Below are 24,019 nucleotides of genomic sequence, written 5' to 3' on the forward strand. Positions count from 1 at the left end.
ACATTTTGTTGTTATGAATCCTGCTTAAAAGAAGTTCCTTACCTGTTGGGTCTGACAGAAAAGTTCCATAACAAGCAGAACTGTGAGAATGCAATGTGGAAGTGCTGAAAAGCAGCTAATAAGAAAATTGTAGGGGCCCTGGCAACAGCAGCATAAAAAAAGGCAAAGCTTAATTTCTTCGGTTCAGTCTTCTGTTTTTGATGTTCAAACTATGAGTGTTTTTGTTGGAGAAGTAAAAATGGCACATGCAAAAGAGAGGGCCCAGCAGGCTTGTGGGATACTGAGACTTTAATCAAATACAAAAGAAAAAAATTATGGTGGAAATTAATTCTATTAATTTTACCCCCCACCCTAAAAAAGAGCCAAAAGAAGGACAAACTATGCACAATTCTTATCGGATCCTGTCATACTATCCCTGGAAAGTGGGTGCATTGCTAGTTACCACTTCCTCTTTAACATCTAAGAACCAATTATGTTTAAAGCTCAATGATGTTATCTTACCATTTCCCACCACAAAAGGCAGGTATGGAAGCTGGAAGCTTCAATGGAAAATTAGAGAAGGGAAATCCTTCTTTAAAGTCCATCTCTACTGGTCATTTTCCATGCTAAAAATTGTGTTGGTGTGGTGAGATTCGAAAACCACTTAGTTTTGTTTTACATGCAGCTCAGAAAAGATCCCTTTTAGATTATAACTCCTAGATCTTCCATACAGGCGGGGTAATTCTGAGAATTCAAGAAACACACACCAGAAGGTTTAACAACCCATTTCTTTCCAGACTTTCTCTGCAGTGCCATCATAAAAATGCAGGAGGAGAAAATGCTGAGAAACACCCCCATGTCCTGTATGTCCTCAAGCCAAGAGCTGTATGTGACTCTCCATGCAGCAATTTTGCAGAACTGTGTGGGAAGTGGAGAGCTGGTTTCACCATGTTTTGTTGGGCAGTGGGGTAGGGACCCATTGTTTTTACAATGCTACATAGTGCTCTGGGGAGGTGAGAGACGAACCAAGCAATGAGCTTGAACTATCAATTTGAACTCATTGGCTGTCTGGCCTGACTGGAGTTCCCAGATATAGTCTTTACTATGGGCATTGGGTCATTTAGAGGAAAGCCTTCTCATCTTGTACATACAGCCAGAATGATGTTACACTTTCCCATCCTGTAATCGGTGTGTTTTGTGTAGACAAGTAGTTGTGGTTAGTTCTCTGTCACAACTTTTAGAGATGATTGGGCATGGGTCTGAGAGGTATATCCCATGGCAAAATAGGGAAGGGTTAAATACTCCTCTACCAGGGACTTGGGGGTCTGGGGAAGAACAGAGCTTGCACAGTGTGGGTCTAAAGCTATTTCCACCATCCCCAATGGCAGTGCATTTATGTGGAGTGGCAACAGCTAGAGTAGTTCCTTTCCTGCCATTCCTGGGGGCTCCAATACTAGACTGGAGAATTAGATTCAATGATCAACAGGTGGGTTGGCTGATGTTCTGGTCCAGACCTATGCAGGCACCAACCCTATTTTTGCACTTGTAACCAATAAAATTGTGGCTAACTTTTTTTCAGCTCCTCATGCATAGTATGGTTTTCCACAGAGTGAACTCACATGTGTACCTGCAAGCTGCATAACCACAAAGATACAATGAGTTAGAATGGATTTTAAACAGAGGAAGAAGCCGCAGAGAGCAGGAAATTGTTATGCAAAACTAGTAAGCTGTTGTCAGAATTTTCCAAAGCAATCTCACCAGAAGTTCAAGATATTAATGGAGTTTTTGTGTTTCTTATTACACATACAAATAGATTTTGTACAGCTTTGGATACCAGAAGCTATTTTTCAGAGTGAGGGGGAGGAAGTAGTTGCCATAAAAGAGAGAAATAGTTTTGCGGAGAGACTATGTGTTGTTCTAAATTAAATTCTGCCTTCTTATTTTAACAGCTCTACAATAACAGTGGCAAAAAGGGATGCTTTCTCCCATCTTCTTTCTTTTCTTGCTCAGTCTTCCCTTTTGCTTGGTGCAGGAACAAAAATGTTGGGCTGTCTCAGCTTAATTTATATCAGCTGGTAATCAATTCCTTTCCCCTGCCACTAATGCAGATATAATTAACTTGCATTGTGTATAATTAACTTGCATAAGGAAATAAGGAATCAATTGACACTTACTAGTAGGTCGGTATGTTTTATACTATATTCTGACATCTGTTTTAGTTGCCTCTAGAAAGTGAGGCATTATATTAAAATATGCCTGTTATAGCAATTTAAGAGACATTCACAATGGAGAAGTAATGCAGTTTGGCACTATTTTGACTGCTATGGCTCAATGCTATGGAATTCTGTGGTTTCTAGTTTGCTGAAGCACCACTACTCTTTAGCAGAGAAGCTAAGGACCTTGCAAAATAACAACTCATGATTTTATAGCATTGATTCATGGCAGTTAAAGTGGTGTCAAACTGCTTTCATTCTAAAATGTAGATCCATCTCAAGTCTCTCTTGCTGTGTGTTTGAGACCTGTAACTGTAAAGTCAGTTTTAACATGACCTTCCAAGCTTACATTCTTGATGAAAAACTACATTTTTGGTCTTTTTTTTAACCTATAAAGTAAGAATCTTTGATTAGAGCATAGTAATGTCAAAAGGTTTGCATTGCTTCTGTAACATCTTTGCTTAACTGTAGCAAGCCAAAAATAAGAGGTTTAAAAAGACTTCTGCCTTCTTCTGTCTTAGCTTGTTGCATGCAATTCAAGTTTAATTCATTGTTCTTCCTTAATAAACCTCATTAGAGTACCGCAGGCAGTCAAGGATCACATATAAAAGACTGATGATCTTATTTTTTCACCCTGAAACAAAAGGTGATTATTTGTATGTGTATTCAGCTTGCTTGTCAGTGAATTCTGTGTGCCGAACTTGTAGAAAATATTGATTTTGAATTCAAATTAAAGTTGTCTCAAAACTAAGTGCCTGCATTGTCGTATTTCCACGAAAATTGATATATATGTGATAGGCATTGATTCATAAATTGACTCTTTCTAGCTTCTGTCTTACCTAGGGATGATTCCAATTCCACACAACTCCCTTGTTACAGCAGCTATACTGGACAGTATGTTTCTGGGCACAATCCAAGGGATGCATCTACATGAGAGGTGTCAAACTCATTTGCATGGAAGGCCATATCAACCTTATGGCTGCTTTCAAAGAGCTGTGGATACAGAGAGCCAACTACTTTTTTATATAGTTGTTGGTGCTGTTTAGTTTTTACCCAAATGGGTCCCCAGATGCTATTGAATGGATTCTCTGCAGTGCGGACTGGGGATAATGGGAATTGCAGCCCACCAGCATTTGTGGCTCTGAGCTTGGGAAAAGGGTTAAAGGACATAAACATCATGTCCACAAGCCTTGTATCTAAATTCAAACCCCATTTTCCTGGCTAAACAGAACAAACTATAGCCTTCCAGATAGTATACGTATTAGCTCTAGTCATAATGTCTAATGATGAGGAATACAGGACTTGTAGTCTAACATCTGCAGGACCACATAAAATGACATAGTGGACCAGATTCAGCCCATAGACCTTGTGTTTGACACATGTGATTGACACTGCAGAAATCATGCAGTTTGATGCCACTTTAATGTCATGGCTCAATGCTATGGGATACTGGGAGCTGTAGTCTGATGAAGCAGGGCTCTTGGAGAGCAAAGGCTAAAGACATAACAAAACTAAAACTCCCATGATTCCTGGTGTCAAACTGCATTAATTGTACAGTGTAGATATCTAAACAGTTTATATCCAGGGTGTGTGATAAATGTTTTCTCCATATATGAGGCTGTCATCATAGTTCTTACTTTATTCTTATCCTTATTTCCCTGAACTGGGACTCAAAGCAGCCTTATTATTGTATATATTCTGAGATGCTGGTTCAGAGTGGGTTACGCTGGATCAGTGCTATTTAAATCTGTACAACTAGATTCCAAGCCTGTCTGGGCACTGGTGGCTGTTTGCACTGTATGGCACCAAGCCAGAAAGGCAGCTCAGTAGTGTCCACACAGCCCAGCATCACCATAATCAGTTTGGCAATGATGGACTGCCACTCTTACCTTTCCCCTGCCTATCTGGCCTTAGTAATAGCCAGATGGTCATTGCTTGGAACCTGTAATATACATAGGTTCCAAGGTTCAATAGGTTCAAATAATTGAAATGAGTGGGAGGGGGGAAGAGGAGAATCATTCCCTACTTTATCCCTCCAGCCTCTAATTGCTTTGTTGCTCTGGCTAGCATCACTACAGACACTGAGTAATGACCACTGCCAGTTTCATGCTTGGTGGTCACCACTAAGACCAGATCAACTGGGGGAAAATCAGTGCCATTCCCTCTCCCTAAACTGCCAGAGCCCCAGGAAAGCAGGATGGCTGTGTGAACTGCTGAAGCCACTTCTGACTAGGATGCAACCCAACTGTTTGCACCATCACAAGCTCCAGAGCATCCCATGACTTTTTTAAAATGTGGGGTAAGGATACCATGGAGTCCATTCACCCCTGCACCAACTCATTTGGCCCATGAGGATGGGCTCTAAGATACTAGTCCCTGATTTAGTTCTTTCAAACCTGGAATTAGTGCTAAAAGGAGCTCACATCCCTGAAACTGAGAATACATTTAAGCAGATCCACATGGTTATCAGATGGAAGTAGAAAATTTGTGTTTTCTTGTTCATTATTATGGCTTGTTAAATCTGTGTCCCACCATACTTTGGGAATTCAAGGTAGTGGAGCTAGATGTTTCATGTAATCTTCCAACTCAGTACTGAAGAGTCCCGCTTCACTCCACTTCAACAGGCTTCTATATTTTGTGCCTTTGCTGCATGCTGAGAGACCAAGAATATATATCTAAAAGCATATGCTGCATCTTATTTGGAGCTAAAGCCAATCATGCCTGCAACTCTCTAATTTTACCTTCCATCTTGTGAATTGTGACAGGCATCAAGGTAGTTGCTGTGTTTAATGTTGTTAAATGATGAATTACTGATGCTGTGATACTATCAAGACACATTCTCTCACCTGTGAGAAAATGCTGCAAGCACAGACATACGAATTTATGGCATGGAATGTGTGTGAGTGTATTAGAAAGAGAGAGAAGTAATTCTCAGTAGTCATTTGTTGGAAGGGCCAAGAAAGACAAGCAACTGGACTTTATAACTGTGAAGGCAGGAAATTAGTACTAATGCAGCCCCACAGATCATAGTGTTCATCTGGCATGATTGCAATTGGGCAGAGTAATATATTTTTAGCCATGTTTGGCTGATAATTGTTTAATGTATCCTATTTCCTGAAAATATACAGAACCAAAACCAAAAAAGACCAATAACAGGAATGGTGTGCAGTAGGAAGCTGAAATAATAGCAAGCAAACTCATTTCCAACATGCTGAGGCGAAACCTGAGGATTTTAGAGCAAACAGTCTTGTTTCCTCTGGCAAGATCTGCAGGTGCCCAGAATGGATTATCCTTTTAAAATGCCAGTAGCTTAATTAGTTTCCCTTTTTCCACTTGTCAGTTGCAGAGATAAGAATTTCTACCTGGGCTGGAATACAGTTATAATTCCATATTCACAGTATATATTTAAATATTGCAAAATTAAATATTGCAAAATATAATACAGGTTGAGTATCCCTTATCCACAATGGGACTAGAAGTGTTTTAGATTTCAGATTACCTGCCCCCCTCCCCCAATTTTGGGATACCTGTATTTGCATGTATGCACATAATAAGATATCTTAGAGATTGAACACAAGTTTAAGCACAACATTAATTTATATTTCGTGTAGCCTTTCAAGACATAGACAAAGTTAATTTGACACAGAATATTTTTAATAATTTTGTGCATGAAACAAAGTTTGTATACACTGAATCACCAGAAAGCACAGATGTCACTATCTCAGCCACCCACATGGACAATCCTAAATTTTGGAGTATTTTGGATTTCTGAATTCCAGATAAGAGATGTTCAGCCTAAGGCCATCTCCTGGTGGTTGGAGAAGACAGAGGGATATGTGTGTTGATTTCTTAATTCTGTAGAGTGGATCAACTAGGTCAATTCTGCCTATTAGTACTTCGATTACTGTAACACGTTCTATTGGAAACTGTCTTTGAAAAATGTTTGGAAACTTCAGCTGGTACAAAGAGTTGCTGCTACTATGTAACAAGTTTTATCAGAGGCTGCCTTTGAAAACATTTGTAAACCTCGCCTGTTAACTAGGGCTGGTTGCAAGGACTGTACAACTCACTTGTTACCACAGCTCTATTTCCAATTTGTTTCCAAGCACAAATCCAAGCTCTGATTATGACCTATATGTGTCCTAAATCCAGGTAATATGACAGATTTATGTTTGTACGTGAGCCTGTCTAGGCCCTGAGAGTATCAGATGTCATTGAGTTTTATGCACTGGGTACCAAACATAGTTGCTTACAGAGTACAATTCAAACATACATACATACAAAAAGAGAAAGAGCATATCGGTATATTCCTGTTTAGAAATTGACAGAATTTTAGCTAAAGGGGTTCTTCCTAGATCTTCCTAGATCTAGATGAAAAGACAGTATTATTTATTCTCACTTACTTACAGACATAGAACAAGGAATATTTTATTTAGCCCTTTTGTTTCAAGCCAGGGGTTGGATGCAGAGCAGAGTGGGGAGTAAGTCCTGGCATCATAGTTTCTGAGAAGGAGTTAGGACACTAACTAAGTATATACATACATTAGAAACCCCATATACATGGGACAAGTACCCATATTTTCAATTACTTGTGTCTGTTGCACCCCCAGGCTACGTAGGCACCTCAAAACCACACCGGAGCCCCAGAATATAAGCAAGCAAGCTGTTTATTGAAGGTTATACCCTGTTTCCCCTAAAATAAGATATCCCCAGAAAATAAGACCTAGTAGAGGTTTTGCTGAATTGCTAAATATAAGGCCTCCCCGAAGTAAGACCTAGCAAAGTTTTTGTTTGGAAGCATGCCCGCCGAACAGAACACCAGAACATGCAGGATCAGTAAATGTACGTACCATAAAGTGTTGTACATGGAAATATTGGTAGTAACAAGAAATTCTTGATAGGATTCACAGTTTGTCTGGTTATGCTAGTTTATGATGACAACTACTTTACAGTATATAATAAATGTTCATTTTTTTGTTCAACAATAAATGTGAATTCTTCTTCATGGAAAAATAAGGCATCCCCTGAAAATAAGACCTAGAGCATCTTTGGGAGCAAAAATTAATATAAGACACTGTCTTATTTTTGGGGAAACATGGTATGCAAGCAATAGCAAGACAAAGTTCAGAGTCAGTAAAATAGGTTTAAGTCCACAAAAGCAAGGTACTTGAAAATCTTGAAGCAAGAGACTATAAAAGTCACTCAAAGAACATAGTCCAAAACCGGATATCAAAGGAAGTCCCAAGAAAGTTATCAAGAATAGTCCAAACAAGATTAATTCCAAGGCATGAGTCAAACGATAACCACAGGAAACAAGACTAGAAAGCAGGGTTACTCCAAGATAGTCCAAGGTATGAAGTCAATGCTGAAACACAAGGTGAGGGTCTTGACTAGAATAGAAATCAAACGGTAAAGTCACTGGAGTATCCAACTGGATTCACAGGCCAAACCAAGGCTGGAACTTGAAGCAAGATACATGGCTGCAGGAATACACAGGAACATGGAACAAAGATCTACCTCTCGTGAATCAGGAGTGTTACCACCTCTGGCTGTGTCAGGGAAAGCAACCCTTTTTAAGGGAAATCCAAGGTCTTTTTCCCATGAGAAGATTTCTCATTATTTTGCTTCAAAAGCAACCTTCTGCTCCTCCTCAAAAACTCCTTTCCCTCCTCTGGTGAGTTATCGCTGTCTTCCTGTCAAACTCATTATCTCCCTCCCATTATCTCCCACATTCAAACTAGAATGTCCATCTGGAACCTGGAGATCTGACCTTGACTGCTCTGAGGAATGTGATTCAAAATGCCTGCTTGCAACAATTCTCTCTCTGGTCCCAAAATCCACTGAGACAAACTCTGGCTGCATCTCAGGCCCAAACCCAGAGTCCTGTGGTAAGGCAGTTGCCTCTGGCAAAGCAGGTGCAGGGACAATAACTGGCCGAATGGGACCAGTCTCAGGCTGGGCTACAACAGTGTCTGACAAAAGATGTCATCTCTATGTATTTTCTAGGTCCTCCATTCTGCTTCTAGAGTATTCTTGGGCCAGAAGTCCTTCAGTTCAAATGGATTCACTATTATCTGTGGTTCCACATATTTTTGTGAAGCTCTCAAATATACCCCTTACAGATACAGTGGTTGTACTGTGCTATCTATCAGATATTGCTTCATGTAGCAGTAGTGAAAGTAGTGAAAATAACAGCTAAGAGAAGCTTGGTACTTGGCTGCCTTAAGGCTTCTGTTTTCATTATATCATTTCCATTATCTATCTTTCCAGCCAGAGAGGGGTCTAACTAATCCCTTTTAATGTAAACAAACATGTTCCTATTTAATTAGAAATAGGATTTCACTGGCCATCTATACAAGACCACTTACAATCCAATCATCTATGGGTGTCACTGGTCACCTTTATTGGGGCTACCTGTCTTCAGATAATTGCGCCATATATAACTTAATTGATCCAGCACTATGGGAACAATTACATTTGACTTCACCTTTTCTACTGTTTTCTTTCCTAGAGCCATCTCTTTCTTTATCCTATTACTGATAGTATTGCTGAATGTCCAGACTACATTACTCTTTTTCTTTTTCTTTAGAATGAACAAACACAAAACATTTCTTGACTGCTGAGAACCAGTATTGTAAAGTAGTTTGTGTGTTGGATTAGCACCCTGGAGACCAGGATTTGAATGCTGCTGGGCCATGGAATCCCACTGGGTGTCCTTGGGAAGGTACACACTCTGAAATTTTCTCTGAAGGAATTTTGCTAAGAATACTCCATGATAGACTTGCTTTATTCTGTTTTAATATTTGTATATTTGTAGATTTTAAATTGTATTGAAATTCTTTTAATGTAAGCCACTTTGAGTCTCCTTGTGGAAAGAAAAAGCAGTTTATATATACACATTATTATGGGTTGCTGTGAGTTTTCCAGGCTGTATGGCCATGTTCCAGAAGCATTCCCTTCTGACCTTTTTGCTCACATCTATGGCAGGCATTCTCAGAGGTTGTGAACTCACAAACTCTGAGGATACCTACCATAGATGTGGGTGAAACGTCAGGAGAGAATGCTTCTGGAACATGGCCATACAGCCTGGAAAACTCACAGCAACCCAGTGATTCTGGCTATGAAATCTTTGACAACACATTAAACATTATTATTATTATTATTATTAATTGTGTCAAAATCAACTTGAAGGTGCACAACACAAAATTAACAGAGCTTTATATTTGCGGATACATAGGACGATCTAGCATTCAGCCTGTAACAGCAAAGGTGGAAATCATGAACCTCTCCAAATATTATGGGACTACAACTCCCAGTATTCTACAAGATGGTCTATAGTGGGTATGACTGATAGCTCAGCAACATCTAGAAATCCCCATGACTTCCATCCCCATTGAAGAGGTTAAAGAAGTTGGATGAAGGGGTTTCAGGGTAAAGATGATTTCCCCCCTCCATCCTTAATACAAATTATGTTCTCTTTAGTGTTTTTTGCAAAAGAAAAGGACTGATCTGGACTTCGTGTACTGTATAATTTGCACTGATTTAGCATGTAAAGTTTTTGGGCCATTGATTCTCCTCAGCTCTTGATATAATTGAATTGGCTGGGCATGCTCACTTGGACAATAGTCTAAATCATGTCATTAAACAAAGGATTTGTCTAATTCAGTTGGATCTATACAGCTACTAAAGAGAACCAAGAAGGAGGGAGGGAAGGAGGGAGGAGAGTGGGGAGAGACATCAAATCTAGTGAGGAAAATCAATACATTACATTGTGCAGGAAAGAAAAGCAGGAGGGAAATAAGAAACCCCCAAAGGTAACTTAAAGTTCACATGTGTGAATCAAGGGGCATTGTGTACATTGCCTTGATGATATAGAAAATCTAATCTTTTGCTTCTGTTATGACCAAGAAATTACTGAGTTAAGGCTGGACAGGAGAGAACCAAGTTCAAGTTGTTGCCATTTGATCATCACCATAGGGATCATGTTTACTGAATGCAAGTTCTAACCTGATTCTGATGATCAACTAACTGGTTGTTTATGTTTAGGGATAATTATGAATGATCCCTAAACAATGTTGGCATCTCATGTTCTTCATACTCTTTGCTTCTGCTTCATGCATGAGAATGAACGGTTATGTTAAAACTGCATACTTCTCTAGACATTTCTGACTCATTCTCATATCTTTTTCCTGCTCATATGCACATATATATTTTAGGGATACAAAAATACAAGTTTTAGAAGTAAATATGATCAAGTGTGTATTTTAGGTAAATATACATACAGAATGTATATTATGCAGGGGTGCAGTTTTTCAGGGGTTTAAAACATCAGTAGAAAAGAGGATAAAAGGAATTTTTATGCAAAACTAACATAAACAAAATTGACACGGATTGCAGAAAGATTGATATCTTCTTCCCTAATTCCTATTGGACTTAATTGATTTTGGTGATGCCCTGAAGAGATCGAAAAACCTTATCTTTTGGATTACCACTCCCAGAATTGACTTGCATTTGTGGCTCTCTCTATCTCTCTCTCTTTTTAAAAAAACCTTCCAAGGTCTGATCTTTGGAACTTGCATTTTGAGTTGCACAGTCTTGATTGAAGGGGAGTTGAACATTTGCTGTTATTCCCATTTTATCTCACTACACCTGAATTATTTTGAATCACAAAGAATACCTGTTTGTCAGTTAGTACAAAGGCTTATAATGCATTTTAGAATGTCAGGCATTTCAAATTCTTGTAACATATTTTTATCCTCCTCCTTTTGTACAGCTATTTCTGTGCAGGTATAAGAACTATTGAAAATCCAAGAATACCTCTAAAACTTGTTGATAGATAAGTGGGTTAAACATCTGTATCACAGAGAAAGGAAACAACATAGCTAAATGAAACAACTGGCTTACAATCCCATGTGAAGGATTCCTCATAGACAACAAAGACTGAGGCCTCTTCCACACAGCTGTATAAAACTGAAAAGGATTATATGGCAGTGTGAACTCAGATAACCCAGTTCAAAGTAGATATTGTGGACTATCTAACGTGATATTTTAGGTCATATGGGTCATATGTAGAAGAGCCCTGAGATAGGAAACTGGAGTTCTATTTCACTCGGGATCTTGTCTATTCACTCTGTTTGCATATGAAGAAGTTGACTGGTGCAGACACTGCATGCAAACATTATAACACAAGAATTTCCTGGTGATGGTGGTGATAATTCCAGAACTCCAGATAACTTTAACCTTGAGCAAGTTACACTTTTTTAGCTTCAGAGGGAGCAAAGGCAAATCTTGCCAAGAAAACCCCATGATAATATTGTCTTTGGGTCTCCATAAGCTGGACTTGAAGGCATACAACATTAGCAAAAGTTACTTTATGTATACTTAGCTAAGTATCAGAGGCACTAAGAAACTCTTCTAGGGAATTATAATGATATGCACTGAGATAACAGCAAGAATGCCCAATACACATTGGTGCCATGTGAATTGGTTCATTGTGCAACATTCAACTTTGTTGACTGTTATGTAGTAATGACTAGTCTTGTGCATTTGTATGGAATCACTGCCTGTTTCTATTTGTACCATTTATATGGCCCTGTTTCTGTTTCTGTATGGGGCTTATGGAAATTGGTGCCTATACGAATGGGCTTTCCCATCCAAGGTCTGAAAAAAAACCCCAAAGATTTTTTGGGCCTTGAGTGGCCTGTCAACCAGAGCCTACAAGCCATCGAGCGCTCGATGGTTCATAGGCCCAGCTCACAGGGCCTGCAGCCGAGCACTCAATGCTCATAGCCCTGGCAGGCAGAACCTACAGCCAAGTGCTCAATGGCTCATAGGCCCGGCTCGCAGGGCCTACAGCTGAGCACTCGATGCTCAGAGCCCTGGAAGGCATTGAGCATTGAGCGATCAATTGTTCGTAGGCTTGGCTCGCAGGACCTACAGTTGAGCGTCGAGTGCTTGATGCTCCTATACCCTGTGAGCCGGGCCTATGAGTGTCGAGCACCTGGCGCTTGCTGTAGGGCCTGCCAACCAAATGCCAACCATTCCCCTCTTTCTTTTGTTTCACTGCTTTGTTCGTACTGGAGGGGGTTATACCATTCTATGCCATCCGAATGGACGGAATGGTACAAAATCATGAAAGAAACAGATGAAACTATTCAGTAATAGCAGCAGCCCACTACTGGAAATGGACATAACCGAACTGCTCAATTGTAATTCAGACTTACCTAAGTCCACTTATGAAGATGTAATTTCCATGCAGGATTTCAGCAATTAATAATAATGATATTCAATTATGGTGTGCCTCTCCTTTTCCCAGTAGTAGAACTGAAAGCAGTTTACAAATTGTTAAAATGAGTACAGATTAAAAACCTTAGTAAGGTAAAGGTTTCCCCTAACGTTAAGTCCAGTCATGTCTGACTCTGAGGGTTGGTGCTCATCTCCATTTCTAAGCCGAAGAGCCGGTGTTGCCCGTAGATACCTCCAAGGTCATGTGGCCAGCATGACTGCATGGAGCACTGTTACCTTCCCGCCGGAGCGGTACCTATTGATCTACTCACGTTGGCATGTTTTCGAACTGCTAGGTTGGCAGAAGCTGGAGCTAACAGTGGGCGCTCACTCCGCTCCCCGGATTTGAACCTGCGACCTTTCGGTCTGCAAGTTTATCAGCTCAGTGCTTTAACAAACTTCACCAGCGGGCTCCATTAAAAACCTTACACATGGATAAAAAAAGGAACATTTTATCCATTTTTGAAAATTGATATGTACGTAAAATGAACAAATGAGTTTTCCTATAATCAATTGCAAACTTTTCTACAAACTACCTTGAGCCTTAATTTTGGAGAAAGTTAATACTAATATATTACAGTCTCAGTGTAACTGCATCCAGTGAGTTTAAACCTCAGAAATTCCCATTTTTAATGTTTGATTGTCTTGAATGTCCATTTTTAGGCCTTATTTCTCTAATATATTGTCTTAGGATACATAGGGCTTCATTCAAATTACATATTTTTATTGCCTTTTAATCCTCTCAGGACTGTGGAAGTAAGAAAAATGCAAACAATGAATATACAAAATCAAATTGTTATTCCTTTGTTGTAGGAGATCCAGATGGCTTCCCCATGCCTCAAATTAGTACACCTGTTGTAGGGATAGCACATGTTCTCAGCACCCAGATGGCAAAATTTGGCCAGGAACACATTGTTCTTCCCAATACACTGCCAACCAGCTAAGCCATTTTTCACAATCCACCTAATCACAAAGCCATTGTGATAATAAGAATGTGAAATGTGCCTAAATCACCTACTGTATAATGTCATATGTAGTGACAGAAACCTTTTAAAATGGTATTTTGCATTTTTGACAAAATTCTTTATGGGCTGCAGTATCAGATTATTTCACAGAGAATTCAGATCAATGTGCATTCACTGAAGAACAGCTTTATTCTTTATACTTAACATTCCTTATATTATGGAACAGTCTACAAAAGTGTGGGTATAGTGCAATCTCGATACCTGTGGGGGTTTGGTTGAAGGACTTCCCATAGACCCCAACATCTGTAGGTGTCCAAATCCAATTATATATTGTGGTGCAGTAAAATTGTGTCCCTTATATAAAATGGTAATCCACTCAAATGAATGCCAGAGAGAGTCTGAGGATTGTAAAATAGTGGAAGATTACACAAGGTATGCCTACAACATTTAACAATAATTATGCTATGTAACAACTGGACTTCACTGTTATCATCACTTTCAATTATTTATGTCATCTCATAATATGTCTCAAGTACAATAACTTCAATGTAGTTATTTTGAGTTGTTGGAAGAATTTGAGTTTAGTTTACACTAATTCAAGTATTTGTTTAGAGGTCATTCATGGGACCCAAAGAACTGTTTTCCAGAATCACACTTTAAATAGGTTGAGTCCCTTCCTGCCCATTTTCTTCACTGTCCACCTTCAGAAACATATATAGAAACTGGAAATACTGTGGAGTGGATGATTCTGACTTTACTATGCCTTGAATATCCAGAGAGTCTTGGACTGCACAGATGCTTTGCAATATAACTTCCATAAGCTGTTACTATCAGCCAAGTTGTTTGGGTGTTTGGGGAATTGAATTTTTCAAATAGTCTAGTGGGCAAACAATTCATCAGTTTGGCTTTAGTGGAAGGTGCAATGAACAATTATCCATACAATGCCCATGATCTACCATACACCTTGATGGGCATTCATTTCTGTCAGTGCTGCCTTGTGAATAGAACAAGAATCTCCAGAAGCATAAATGGAGTCATAGTAAATGTTGCGGTGTGTTATGGGAAGGAAAAGTGAACTCTAATTCATATCTTGATTCATCAGACTAAGAAAATACTGATCAAAACAAGGTCAAGTTACCTTATGCAAGGTCATCTTACACCCTTGTTGTTACTCATCCACCATCTGCAACACTCTTCCCTTTCATATAAAATCCCCTTTCTCTAGGTAGCTGCAAGGTAACAATCTGGCAGACTGCTCATAATTCCTAATGGGATCTCAAAGGAGGCTGAGTTTTCATTGCCGCAGGGTTATTGCAGCTAATCTATAGGAGAAAGAAATAAGACTAGTTAATAAGTTGAAATATTCTTGCCCAGGATAAAATGCAGCCTAGAGCAACTTCACTGACAGAGACAAGCTTTTGGTTTCAAAATTTGAGTGGATCCTGTGGATGTGAATAACTTCTATGGAGTGAAGAAAGTAGTAAACAGTACTGAGCCATGATTCGCCGGAGAAACAAGTGGTTTTCAAGTAGTACAAACTGGAGACAATAACATAAAAATAAGAGACCTTCAGGTTATTTCAATAAAATGGGTTGAAAAAACCATCCCCAATGTGTGGTGAATTTTAAAGAGGAAAGTATCTCACAGTGAGAAGTCTAGTTAAATGGGGTCATGTCAAGAAAATAGCACATTTTGAAATGAAGAGCCAAAATGAGACTGGATTTCTAGTAGCTCATGGTTTTTTTGATAATTAATTCAGCAATTTCCATTAATCGCATCAACATGGTAATACATAGAAAAGTTCTATAGAAGAATGGCACTGAACAGACCAACCCAACAACATTGTCATTGTACTCTAGCAAAACCATTTACTGACTACACACTGTTGGTGGAATCCCCCAGCATGTTTTATGTTTCCAGTCTTATCAATGGACCTCATCACAATAGCCACCAAAATCATCATGGATTGTGGCAAATTTGGTGGCGCCCAGTAGGGAAGCTTCCCATGTTGCCACCTTGGCAGTGTATGCTAGTTCTTCTTCAGTTTTGCCACAGAGCTTCACTGGGAGTAGATGCATATTATGGGATGGGAGCCAACTGGATCCATGACAAAAGTGAAGAGGAACCAGCATATGCAGACAAATTTGGCCCATCTGATGAGATCAAAAGTCTAATAAAAAAAGAAACTATACATCAGAATGGCACCTTCAAGCCTCACGATACTTGTAGGTTATACCGAAAGGAGCACCGACAGCAGAAATAATTTGTGTTAGGGAAGTTGTGAAGGTGCTGCTCCAAATGACATCCATGTGTTGAGTTCTTTCCTTTTCTCTTGTACACGGTACGACTGCATACCTATTGTCATTCTAATATGATAAAAAAGCATATTTTCATTGACAGAGAAACAGACATTTTTACAATTTGTTGTGTTGTCAAAGGCTTTCATGGCTGTGAGTTTTCCGGGCTGTATGGCCATGTTCTAGAAGCATTCTTTCCAGACATTTCGCCCACATCTATGGCAGGCATCCTCAGAGATTTAAGTGGGGTTTATATATCTGTGGAATGTCCATGGTGGGAGAAAGAACTCTTGTCTGTTTGAGGCAAGTGTGAATGTTGCAATTGGCCACTGTGATTAGCACTGAATAGCCTTGCAACTTCAAAGCCTGGCTGCTTCCTGCCTCAGGGAATCCTTTTTTTGGGAGGTGTTAGCTGGCCCTGATTGTTTCGTGTCTGGAATTCCTCTATTATCTGAGTGTCATTATTTATTTGGATTATATGGATTTCAGTGGCTTCTCAGTGTAGTCTTACATGGTGGTTGTTAGAGTAGTTCAGCATTTCTGTGTTCTCAAATAATGTGTCCAGGTTGGTTCATCAAGTCCTCTACTGTAGCTGACCTCTCTGGTTTGAATTAGTCTGGAGTGCTTTTTATGTTCCTTGATTCGTGTTTGGGCGCTGTGTTTAGTAGTCCCTATGTAGACTTGTCCGCAGCTGCATGGTATACAGTTGCATGGTATACAGATTGCATGGAAGATGCATGCAATGCAGAGGCAGGCAGAAGAAGAAGGAGAAAGCAGAGATGTGTCAGATTGTTCTTTAGTTGTACTATCTTGATTTGCATTTTAATACAGGACTGAGAGTTTTAGGGATGCTTAGAAAACAGGGATATTTTCTTCTAACCAAAAAGGTGGAAAGCAAGGATCCCTTCATTGCCTCTTTGGTTAAAAACTTCTGTTTTCTTTCTATAACAATATATGTCAAACAATAAATAGTACTGTAATTTTCTTGTTTTGGCATGTCAAGCATCTCAGTCTCATTGCTTTCTGGGGTGAACTGTGCTTCTTCAGGATCTTGATTTGTTTTGGAAGACAGAATTATGGATCCTGTATGTTCATATTCTGCACACATTCATCATGGCATAATATGGAGCTAAAGATCATTGCATATTACTGGGGTGGGAGTGGGGGTGACCTTGGCATTGGGAAACCATTTTCAGTGGCATTTTTATATCTCCTGTGTCCCAATCCTATATCAAAATGTTGTAGTTTAGAAGTGCTCTGGTCAAGGGTCCACCATTCCATCCCACACTCCCTTTGGTTTCCCAGTCCCTCCCTCACTGCACCAGTTCGACTTTGTATAGCAACGGCACATCATCAGTCTTCATTTCATTTCGGGAAATATGTCTTTTTGATGGAGTTTTATCACATAGTTTTTGTACTTCAGCAAATGTTGGTCTATTTCTGAGCTGGTACTCCCTTTTTTGCATGGATGCTGGTATTTTGATACTTAAAGAAAGGGACTCAGAAATGTGATATCACAAAGTTATGTGTGTATGAGAGAGCAATATATAGAACCACATATCTGTAAGTCTTCCAATATAAATATAGATTCTGAAATGCTGCAGTACTTTCAGTACACTTCCCTTTTTGTTCTTCCTTTTAACATATATTATTTTTTGTGCTGATTGTATGCTCAGATTTCAACATTACATTGAGGTTGGTAACCTGATGGGGTATATTATAAGCATGGACTGAATCGATCTGCTTGAGTGTTTGCACTGAAATAATCTTGTGATTGCTTTTCTCACATGTCTAATTTGCAACATAACTTACTATTGCTGTAAGTAATAACTACCTAATTGTTCCCCTGCTTGCAAAGGCGTGCATCTCATCTAAGTGGACTGAGACCAGAGGACCACCACCCCCTTGTGGCTGAACCTATTTTCTCTAGATGACTTTTGTTCCGAGCTGTTGGAAGAGCAGCATATAAATATTTAAATCAGATCAAATGATAAGCTCTGGAAAGTGGGGTGAGTGATGGACAAGTTCAGCTTGGGTTTATTTCAGCCTCTTTTATGGAAAAGATTATTATTTCACCTTGCAATAAGCAAAACAAATCCAAGCCGACTAATGACGAAAATCAAAGCAATCAGTTAAAAAGAAACCATAAAACAATGAACACATTTACAATTACAATAAGAAAAAAGTTAATGTAATTCTGCCAGCTGCAAAGCAGAGTTGAGACTATCATGAGAGAACAATTTGCAAGTGGGAAGAAAGTGTAACCCATGATGGGAGTCATCCCACCACGTTTCAGTGATGCCTATGACATCATAAGTGTGGTGTTGTGCTAAAAGTTGGAGTTCGTCTTGTTTATTCCCCTGTGCATTAATGTAAAGACATGTAAGCCCCTGAGACCTTCCCCTGAGCTGTTCCTTTGGGATTATTGTGTTCTTAGTAATTGGTCCTTGTGTTTATGCAACCTCCATTTAGCCTTATGGCGATTCCCTGTGGTCATGGGTAAAATACTGTTCACAAGGTTATTGTCCCCTTCCCCGGTTGACTTAGTTTAAAGTGCGCCTGATGAAGTTTGCTAGTCTGTGAGCAAAAAGGTGTTTTCCTACTTGTGTAGGAAACAAGGCTTTCAAGAGAGCCTTGTTCACAAGAGAGCATAAAACAGGATCAAATGCACAAATACGTGTATTTCATGAAAATAATGTGGTAAAATTAATTATATTATGGAAAATAGCATACCAAAAGTATGTATTTTAGACAAATTTGTGTGCAAAATCAAATGTATTTGATTTCTCAAACAGATGTTTAAACTGGGATTTTGGGTTGTATCAAAAGGAATATAGTGTCTAGAATTCATGGTGCCCCTCTATTCCACTTTGGTCGGACCTCAGCTGGAATACGATGTGTCTAATTCTGGACACAACAATCCAAGAGGGATAGTGAGTGACAAGCTATAGCATGTCCAGAGGAGGGCAACTAAAATGACCCAATGTGTTGAAACCATGCCCTATGAGGAGTGACTTAAAGAGCTGTGTATGTTTAGCCTGCAGAAGAGAAGGTTGAGAGAAGACAAGATAGCCATGTTTAAATACATGGAAGGCTGTCACAAGGAAGAGGGAGCAGGCTTTTTTTTCTGCTGTCCTGGAAGCTAGGACTCAGAGCAATAGGTTCAAATTACAGGAAAGGAGAGCCCACCTGAACATTACTTCCTGACTATAAGAGCTGTTCAGCAGTGGAACTCTCTGCCTTGGAGAAGTTCCTTCCTTAGAGGCTTGTAAACAGAGACTGGATGGCCTTCTGTTGGGGATGCTTTTAACTGTAGCAGGGGGTTGGACTGGATAGTTTATACGGTCTCTTCCAACTCTATTATTCTATGATTTTATGATGCTGAAAAAAAATGCTCATGTGTAAATGAATTTTTCCAAAATTTCAAAATGCCAAAAATCTTTGGGTGACAATTTTTTTCAGTAGGCTATTTTGATGTGTTGATGTATTTTTTTTTCTTTTCAAGAATGAGAAAATATGCGAGTCTCCTATGCAAACTTCAACTCGGCAGCAGAGAAAGTTGGACATACAATTAACATTAATAGAAATTTTCCCTCTGTTCTCATTTCTAAATGACCAAATACTTCCCAATGATGCTAATAAAATAGATGGGCCAATAATTTCAGGTCTTCAGTACCAAAGATAACAAAAGCTTAAGCCAGTCTAGAGTTCTTATTTTGGTTACATGCTCTACACCTGTTTATTTGTTTGTCTTATAGTGGGACATAAAGAAGACTGTAGATTTTAGCAGATAATTTCTTGAGTGGGTTGAAGAAGTAGCCATTCCTCTTAATTTGTAGTATGGCAGCAGGGACTGAAAAAATATCCCAGGATAACACAATAACATTTACTGAAAGCTTCTTTCTTTGCAGATTTTCCCCTTCTTTCCCTGTGTATTCATCTCTGTATAACTCTAAATATAATCCTAGGGCGAGAGCCAAAGTACCCAAGTGATTGCCCACTGAGATGGGGTTAATCTGTAGTTGCATATCGGTTTTTCTGCTCAGTTAGGGCTGTCTTGTGGAGGTATAAATAGTATTACTAATTACAGTGATATTAATATCACTACTAGTGTTATGAGGTTTCATTACACAGGGAGTGGGAATTGGCAGAACTACAAAATGAGAAATCTGGCAGTGGAGAGAAATGGGAACAGATTCCCAGCAGGGCCCATGCCATATGTAGATTCACGTGTAAAGGCAAACATGCACATAGTTGCCTAAAGCAATTGCTCGGAAATATTCAGTCTACAGCAAGTGCTTTCAAAGTCTGTTTTGAATTGTCTTCTTACAAAGTGAAGATAGAGACCAGTCAGACACCAGACCAGTTCATCTTTCTCATTAGTGTCTTACTCCAAGTACGGACAACCCAGTGCCCTCCAGGTTTTCTGGGATGGGAGAAAGAATCAGGATAGAACTCTTCTCTAAGTTTCATCTTGAATGTTGTAATGAGTAATTTCAGCAATTTTCTTCCTGCTGCAAAAAAGTATTTGAAAACCTCACAGTTTTGGAAGGCAATTTGCAGTTAGAGACATATTCTGTCCAAACTTTACCCACGGTTGTTTTGAACTTCCTGTGTGAAAAATAATATTTCAGTGCATTCCTCACAAAAAATTCTCTTTTCTACACAAATCACCTACATATGTATACCACATTGGTTTTCAGGGAAAGAGAATATAATATCCATAATCATGGATGTGTCGTGATGGTTGAGACTTTAGTAGTAGCTGAAAACATCTGGAGGGCCCCCAAGATCCTAATGCAAATGTCGTTTTTTAGTGGCAAAGCTTCAATAGCCATCACGTTTTCCTTTTAATTGGAGATGTTGGAGACTGAACCCAGTCTCTGCTACATTTTTCCCCCTGTACATAATAAATAAATAATAAATGGAACAGGTCCTAATTGTTTTTATGCATATTTTCCTGGATTCAAAGGTTTTTTGGATTTTTAAAAAATATTCCATCTTTCTTCCATAGCATTTGACAGCATTCATGAATTTTTGAGGTCAAAACCTATTTAGGCATTCTCAGATTCAGATTTGCTTTGTTCAAGAAAAGTTGTGGACCTTTAAAATGGTAATAAAGTCATGCATCCTGTTCTGTTTGATTTGTCATGCTGTTTGAAAACCCCTAAAGAGCTTAAAATGGCATCTTAACTTTTCCTTTCTCTAATAATGTGAAAGAATATCACTGCTCCTGAGATCTTTTTTCTGAGATCAAACCAACTCAGCATGACAAGGATGCAACTGGCATTTGTCAGTCCTTTCATGAGATCTCAGTTCCAGCATGAGACTAAGATGCCAAGTTTCCCCTCTTCTGTCATATTCTCCATATCTTCCACAAATAATAACTTATATGATTAAACTCCTTGCGGTTGAAAACAAAAGCAGGCTGTTGTTGATGTCTTATGCAGTCATAGGTTCTCCTATGGAAGGTGTTGAATACTCTGGTTAGATTGTCCACATTCAGTTCACGATTAGAGAAATAGAGTTACACATTTTGTATCTTGGTTCAGTTCTACAAGTTGTGCCACATTTGTGTTGCCATTCAAGACAAATGTGGCACATTGATTCATAACTCCATATGTGATGATTTTATGCTACATGGGGCTAATGTAGGGGGTTAAGCAATGCTGGCATTTCTTTATAGCAGTGGTTCTCAACCTGTGGGTCCCCAGAAAGTTTGACCTTCAACTCCCAGAAATCCTAACAGCTGGTAAATTGGCTGAGATTTCTGGGAGTTGTAGGCCAAAACACCGGGGGACCCATAGGTTGAGAACTACTGCTTTATAGAATGGCCCCAATCTAATGCTAGCTAATTTTCACATACAGGAAAGCAACAGTTCTGGCAACTGTTTTGATATTGTACATTTTATAAAATACACAAAAACGACTCATGAAAAGCACAAAGTTTCACAGAGAAAAACGTCTCTTTTTTGGGTTCGGTGGGGGGGGGGGGGTAGCTGACGTTTCACAGTGTGGAGGATTATGTCCCATCCCTGTCTGACACAACTCTGCATGGTAGATTTGCCTGGAAGATACAGTGATTTGCCAAACATCATCACCTCATGAATTTCAGAGCTGTATGAAGTGACAACTTCACATCTAGTCCTATTCTTTTAAAAAGACCATCAATTATATTGAGTTAACATCCTTTGAACTATCTTTCAGTATTTGAATTCCTTAGAAACACAGTGGGTAATTCAGGTATAGCAAGAAAGTCAACAATCTTCCTTTATCTTTCAGATACTGCCGCACTGATATCCTTTTTGGGTAGAAATCATAGTAATTTGTGGTGGCCAAAAGAAAAGGCATAGAGATGTGGCTGAAGTGCTTGTTCTGATAGGCACGACAGTGAAAATATCTAAGGAAATAATGTACATCACAATAAACCTGAGTTCAAAAAGCCCGGACATTTGTGGGACAAAATCGACAACATTTTTGGTCCCATTCACAAAAAACAAACAAAACAGACACTCTCTGTGTTCTATTATTTGTGTTTCTAAACTGGAGTACCCTGGGAAGAGCAGTGTTAATCTAATGGTATTATAATACTTTTATTACTTTAAATGCATACCCAAATAGAATTTTACCCTTCAAAAAATCCATTAGTCCTTTAGCAAGATTCCTGGGATCACTACTTTGCTGTTTTATTGGATTTGGAAGTAATGAAGAAAGGAAAATGCTCCCCTCTTGTGGTCAGGAAATGAAATTCCTATGCAAAAACTCAAGCTCTCAAAAATGTGGAAGTTGTGGGAAGGATGCTGACAGATAATCACTGGAACATAGACCCAATAAATACAGGGTAGTGTGTAGCTAGGCAGGGAAGGAAGGCATAGTTCTCAAATTAACAATCTGGGTCCCAAATGATTTTTTCCTTCCCCAATTGATAGTATTTCAGTAACTTAAAACTTCAGTGGAAATTTTTGAAATATAGTGTAGGCATCTTAAGAAAAGAGGCAGACAAATTTATCCAGTAAATATGAACACAGGAAATACAAGAGTTCTAAGTGTGAAAGATCTTCAGTTTTTAACTTTGGAGAAGAAGTCCAATCTATGCTCGCTCTCTTGAAGGAAAATGGAAGGACTGCAGAGAAGGTCTGCAGCTTCCCACCAGCGATTATGTTTCTGAAGCTTGGCTATGATTATCATTATTTTATTTTATTTATACCTTACTGTATCTCCCCGAAGGGGACTCAAAGTGACTTGACATAAAAGCATCAGCATAGTCATTTAAAATATACAAATATACAAACATGAAAACAGGATTAAATATAAACAGTATTTAAAAATTCCCAATTAAAAACTATTAAAGCATATTCAAAGTTAAAACAACGCAGCCCCTGACTGGATCTTAAGAACTTTCATCTCTAAAAGCCTGTCTGAATAAAAAGGTTTTAACCTGCCTCCAGAAGGACAGCAGGGAGGGGACCATTTTGGCTTCCCTGGGCAGGGAGTTCCAGAGTTGAGGGGCAGCCACCCAGATGGAAGGAAGGCTCGCTCTTTCGTTCCCACCAACCGTGCTTGAGGTGGGACCCAAAAGAAAAACCTCTCCTGAAGGGGTTCTTAGGGCCTAGGCAGGTTTGTACAAGGGGATGCGGTCAGCCAAATAGCCTAGTCCTGAACCATCTAGGGCTTTAAAGGTCCTAACCAGCACTTTGAATTGTGTCTGGAAACAGACTGGCAGCCAATGGAGCTTCTGCAATATGGGGGTTGTCCATTCCCTGTAGCTGGAATTGCTCAATTTATATAAAAATAGAAATAAAAAATTAAGGAGCAATGGTAATGTAGATGTATGCAGAAGTATGATTACACAATTGAATGGAAGCATGATATTGAAGGTGATCAACCCAGCATGTATATCTACTATCAATGGTAATATGACTGTGAAATGCGATAAAATCCCGAGTCTCCACACTGCAGAAAAGAAGCAATCCTGGCAAGGGACCTGGAATATTGTATGGATATACATGGATAGCATTTCTTCCCTAATTTTTTAAAGTCAAAATATGGAGGTACAGTAGAGTCTCACTTATCCAACATAAACGGGCCAGCAGAACATTGGATAAGTGAATATGTTAGATAATAAGGAGAGATTAAGAAGAAGCCTATTAAACATCAAAATAGGTTATGATTTTACAAATTAAGCACCAAAACATCATGTTATACAACAAATTTGACAGAAAAAGTAGTTCATTACACATTAAAGCTATGTAGTAATTACTGTATTTACGAATTTAGCACC

At 39.1% G+C, this 24,019-nt stretch overlaps 1 protein-coding gene and 1 long non-coding RNA gene across 3 annotated transcripts in view; both read left to right on the forward strand.

Annotated features, from left to right (window-relative positions):
• Positions 1-2,943, forward strand: part of LOC103279605 (uncharacterized) — a 100,601-nt gene extending 97,658 nt beyond the window's left edge. For both annotated transcript variants that reach the window (XR_010005612.1, XR_010005613.1), the window contains one exon: positions 777-2,943. This is a non-coding gene — a long non-coding RNA (uncharacterized LOC103279605). The remainder of the gene's footprint in view (positions 1-776) is intronic.
• Positions 2,944-6,082: 3,139 nt separating this feature from the next.
• The window catches only part of LOC134298508 (uncharacterized), a 36,430-nt gene continuing 18,493 nt past the window's right edge, over positions 6,083-24,019 (forward strand). Inside the window, exon 1 of the mRNA XM_062978937.1 lies at positions 6,083-8,916. The gene's annotated coding sequence lies outside the window, so the exon portion shown is untranslated. The remainder of the gene's footprint in view (positions 8,917-24,019) is intronic.

The sequence above is a fragment of the Anolis carolinensis genome, chromosome 4 (genome assembly GCF_035594765.1).
Source record: "Anolis carolinensis isolate JA03-04 chromosome 4, rAnoCar3.1.pri, whole genome shotgun sequence".
Taxonomy (NCBI): Eukaryota; Metazoa; Chordata; class Lepidosauria; order Squamata; family Dactyloidae; genus Anolis; species Anolis carolinensis.